Below are 6,108 nucleotides of genomic sequence, written 5' to 3' on the forward strand. Positions count from 1 at the left end.
TGTTTTTAAAATTTTTTTATTTACTTGCATTTTTTTTTCTTTATATAAAACATCATCTGCGAATGGAGGAATTCCAGGAGATAAAAACGAAAATATTTTAAGAATGAAATACGTGCTTTTCTAAATTTATCGAATCTGTATCATAAAAAAAAGATATTTTAATTTGCATTTTTATTATTTATAGTTTTTTCAGAAAAGTTTATATTATATGTATTACATTTCATATATATTATCTCAAAAGAAATATGAATACAATGAAAATATATTATTGATAATATAGAAGAAAATGTTGAAAGTAAAATTTATTTCATTTTCTTTTTAAACAAATATATCCAAAGAAAATATATTCAATATTCAGAATGTGAATACGTTATTCATTTTTGTTTAATGTGTGCTGTATAAATGTTAAATATTTTAATTTGTTCTATTTCTTCTTAACATTACCCATAATTTATTTCTACTCACCGATAATAGACGTCTTTCAAAGACTATACGTTTAACAGAATAAAGCACAAAGTGATGGCACGTCGTTATTGATCAGACCACAAAATTAGAGGGAAGAAGGAGGGAAAGCTTTTCTCCTCCATAAGAAAGACCGATTTATTTAAGAGGATTACTTAAACGTAACTTTGGTCAATGATATGATACTCCTCATGAAAAGGAGACTTCGAAATGAAGGTTCTTATTACAATGCCATTACAAACAAAGTAAGATCCGACCAGTCGTTCTCTTCGCCGTGCGTTTTAAGGGTTTATTATGGCGTATAAGAACTCTATTAAATCCTCTTATGAGTGTTATAAAACCATCTAACGTATAGATAACAATGACTCTTTTATACAGTTTATCAAGTGTCGCGCAATTTTCTTCACATAATTAATTACGGATTTACGAGATTAAATGTGAGGGAAAAGATGTATTCAACCTCTATTGCACACATTTTTCACGCCAAAGGCCTTTTACGGATAATGATTTTTCATTCTGCTAATTATATTAAACTGCTTTTACTCATGCGAAATGTAAAATACTTCCCGGCTTTTGAAGTCTCATAAATCGGGCAAAATTCAATGAATCGGCAAAAAGTTTACATTGTTACACACGCTGCAAATTGATTCACGTTTAACAAAAAACCTTTGTAATTGTTTTCATTTATATATATAAAAGACATATATAACTATATTATCAACCATTATTTAATATTATAAAGCATTAAAGAGAATAATGAAAATTAAAATGTTTATTTCTACATATAAAAAGAAACAAAAAAATTATTTAAAATTGAATCTTTAACTGAGATATTACAGAAACGGCTCTATATCTTCTCTCTACGGTGATCGATGTATTATTGTAATTATACGGGAAAATTTTTTTCACTTTTTTAAGCCACACATCGATACTCTGCCATCAGTTATATAGTCAATATATATATATATATATATATATATATATATATATATATATATATATACACATATATTGTACAAATTTCATATATTACTTATAATGAGTATTGCTCGAACCTTGCCATATGCGCTTTGCGATTTTGATAATATCGATAATATTTTCCGAGTATAATCATCGAGTCTGTTAGCATAAAATACGCCGGTGTTTTAAAGCCGCATTAATGTCGCGAATACAGGTTCGAGCTCATCGGGACCGATTTTATACACGTTTCTGCCTTTCAATATGTGCTCGATAATTGATACACACGCAGCGGCCGACTGCTGCCTTTATTCGCGCGCGAAAACCTTGGATTACATAAGTCGCGCATGATACCCTCCGCGATGCGAGACCGAATGCACGAGAATGCAAATGCGCTTTGTTTCGAAATGGGGTCGCGATTTAATCGCAAAAATAGTATGAATGCAAAAGCTTTACCTTGCCCTTTCATTATAATTCTTACGCATAAAACGAGAATTTATTTATTTAATTATGTAGAATTTGTCATATGCTAGTCGCGAAAGCTTGAAACGTCAATGGAAATTAGGATGCGTTAGAAAATGCATTCGATTTTACAGAGAAGTTTGCGTCAAGATTGATTCCATGTTATAATTCATTGATTTAATACGTGGAAAGCTGTGGCAGTTACCGATGATCAGCGGTGTCATATTAACATATCTCATTGATTTGCGCATAAAATGCATCTGTATTTAGGAAATCATATGCATTCTTGATAATGAACCCATTAAATCATTATGTCAAATATTATACTTATATGCTGTATACAATCAAGTACATAAGTTTTAATTAGGCTTTTGCACAAAGTTAATCGAAATTTGCAGAATTCAAATTATGCATTATAGTTTAAAAAGATATTAAAAATTATTTGCCAATTTTAATTTCTTTTTAAAGTTGTACATATATTTTTTTATATTCTTGATTTAGTTTAATTAAACTATATAAATTTTAGAAATGTTTACTTATCATTATTATTTGGACAAATACACAGTGTGATTCAAGTTTATCAATATATACATATATATATATATATATATATATATATATATATATATATATATATATATTAATTATATAAAAATTTTTTCTGTCAAAATATTTTCAAAGAAAATCATTCCAATAATTGATAATAATCGAAAAAGTTTATATATTTTTCAAAGATTTTACATATATTTGCTATAAGATATACTTTTAAGATTGCATCGATAGATGTATTTGTAAACAAAACCAAAATCATTCGATTTTTATTTTGTCCTAAAACAACATATTAATTAAATTTAAAAAATATATGCGTGACACAAATTCTTCAATTGTTCGTCGCAAGATCGATTGGAGCGATTATAAGTGACATGTAGATAAAAAGACAAACAGAAATTATTAATATATCTCAGATCGATCAGATCGGAATTGTCGTGGCAAACAATTGAATTAAATTCTTCATTAAATTCTAAACATTTACCCGAAAAGAATAGTAATTTCAAAATTCTCGGTGATTCCGCCAACTTTCAATCTTGAATTCCTTTATGACTAAAGCGTTAAATAATTCAATATTTATAATGCTTTATTACATCTATTGTTTTTTATACGTACCATTATTTTTTGTACATCTATTGTTTTTTATATACTATTATTATACATTTCTTATCATTTTAAATTTCTTTACTTTTCTATTTCTTATGAAAATGATTCGCTTAAGAAAGATATCCGCTTGCGATTTGTGCCATGAAAGAACTCACAATTTTTTACTTTGTACATACTATGCTTTTCCTTTTCCAACTTTTATTTATAAAGAGACAAAATTGAAAGTACAGAGTGAGAAGTTGCGAAGTTACTTCATACAATATTCGAGCATACGATGCGAGGCTTTCTTCTCAAGCGCGATCGAACGTTCGAGTCTGATTCGACTTGCTGCTGATTCGCGGCACTCGCCAAGTCCGAGAGAACGGCGGAGCCCTTCGACTGTCAAAAGAGAACTTGTATAAATTTTTACTCGTATCATAAGGCAAGAAAAAGTGTGGTTGTCAAGTGTGATGCAGGAAAAAATGTCTCTAGGGCAATCGGCCCTTCGCACGCGCAAATGTCAATTTCCTAGGAGGTCTCGGGAAGGCAGAAAGCCCCTCTGTATCTCTCTGTATCTTCCTCGCTGTCTTTATCTATCTCTATTTCTTTCTGAGGTCGATTCGCTTATGTTGCTCTCTGTGGAGGCCGACGGATCGTTACATATCTTTCAAAAAGGCCGTAACACACGTACGCGGACGACTGCAGAATGCATAGCTTATGGGAAGCCCAAAAATATGACATGCAATACGAAAAAATTATATATGTATATATTTATATATACATATTGTATTTTATTTATTAAAATCATTTGCAGAAAACTCTTTTTTAATAATTTTTAATTTTTCAATAATTAACGTAAAATAATTACAACATCTAATATAAAGTCTATCATTAAAAGGTTATTATTATTATTATTTTAATTAAACAAATAATTAAAAAAAAAATTTATTGGAAAAAATATAATTGAGTAAAATAAAAAAAAAATTACTATCTGCTACATACACGTATAATTTTTATACGCTAAAGAATGCTATTTTTATATCAATAATTGCCATCGCAATGTGTCTACATTTACTATCAAAAAATAGTACATCATTATTCGGGCATTTTATATATGGTTTAAGATTTGGTATTTAAAGATGAGTTACCTAGTAGACATTCGTTATTTGAATCACGTCGAGAATGTCAGATATGATTTCGCGCAAAAGATAGAGAACTATGAATAGCGCCCTACTTATTCTAAGTTTCCATCTGCGTTCTCTCTCCTTTAATCGGCAATGATCATTAGTACCTCGACGCAAGACAAAGATAAATTGCGCCGTAAAAAAATAACAACGAGATAAAAGTCATTTTCGTTTCTTTTTTTTCCTCGACGATGCGTTTAATAGTTCGCTCCCTTTCAAAGCGATGCATGGCCGGTAGCTCTATCGATCATTAACTTTATTAACTAATTCCACGAACCACGAATAATCAAACTAACCGTCGTGCACAGAGAAACTTCCTGCGGGACAATAAACGACGTAAATAACGAGCATGCTGCGAAATCGATTTTCCAACTAAGATAACATGACATACCAGAAGGTTTTTACGACAGCGTACTTCGAATGTGCTGAAAATGCGCTGGAATTTTCGATGACAATTACCATAAATTATTACTCGCTTTACACGTGACATAATGCGATATTAATATTTAACGTGTGCGCGAAACACGCTATTGCAAGAAGTGTCAAATAAGGAGTTTCTTCTATGCTACACTTTAAATACAATAAGTGCTATATATTATTAATTTTAGATGCATATTATTCATTTATCTTGAATTAGTGTATTCGAAACACATTATTGCGAAAATTCTCCAATAAAAATGAATTTCTCAATAACGTACTTTGAATGCGACAAATGCTAAAATATTATATTTATTGCAAAACAGTCACTTGAATGACGATAAAATTCCATCTTATATATTAGTCTTATTATATACTTTGTTTCACGCAACTTGACATGACATGAGCGTGTTTAGCATATTGAGAACACGCTATTGTTAATGAACCTGATATGATAAACTTTTGAGAATGCGAGATACTTCTTGTTACGTTCTGCAGTCGTTTTCCGCTCGCCGAGAATAGCGAATGCGTTCCCTCAGAGAGAAAGAGTGCGTGTGTTCAATAGCGAAAAACAGAGAATAAACAGATTCGCGCAAAAGGATGTGCGTCGCATCGATCGCGTATACAGTCGTAAAATCCGCGAGCGCGCCCGATGTGAATGCACCTTTATTCACCGAGACTAAAATCGATCGAACAAATTAGGTAAGGTAATAGCGCTTCCGCGGTTCGCAACATTCTATCGTCTTCGAAGTTCATAAACCTTCCCGATGTAATTATTCTATCCCAAAGAAAAGAATTAGTAGAACTTGAAGGCGGTTATGTTCCTCCAAGCCAATTTCAAATCAACATGATAATTAATGAATGCAAGTTATTATTTATTTTTTATGTTTGCGATTATTAATGCAATTACATCGATAATATTTACTGGTGCGTTATATTATATATAATTTATTCAATTGATTTTATGTTTGTTTACAAACTGTGCCTCTAGACATGATAACAGATTGATAAACTATCGCATAAGCAAATTATCGTTTAATTATATAATTTATCGGCGTAATTGTATTAATAATTGTAAAGTCTCTTTCTTAATGTATGTAATTTTTTTTATATTTTACCCATATTTTCTTTCTATTTATTGCTGGATACATACACTATTGAATAACTTAATCATATACAGCGCAATAAATCTTTGCTAAATATATATTTAATTTTGCGATTCTATAAAATAATGCAGATATGTTTTTACTAGAAACAAGGATACAAAAATATATTAATGATTATATATTATAATTATGTACATTTATTATTACATAATGGCTAACAAATGAATGAGATAACAATAATATTTCATCGAAAGATAGAGAGAGAGAAAGCTACAGTTAATATAAAATTATAAAAAATTGAAATTATATTAATATTGTCTCAAATTATCTTAAGGCTATCACATATCTTGCTTGATTTTAGTGATACATCAAATCTATTGACAATA

The sequence above is a fragment of the Cataglyphis hispanica genome, chromosome 5 (assembly GCF_021464435.1).
Source record: "Cataglyphis hispanica isolate Lineage 1 chromosome 5, ULB_Chis1_1.0, whole genome shotgun sequence".
NCBI classification, from domain to species: domain Eukaryota; kingdom Metazoa; phylum Arthropoda; class Insecta; order Hymenoptera; family Formicidae; genus Cataglyphis; species Cataglyphis hispanica.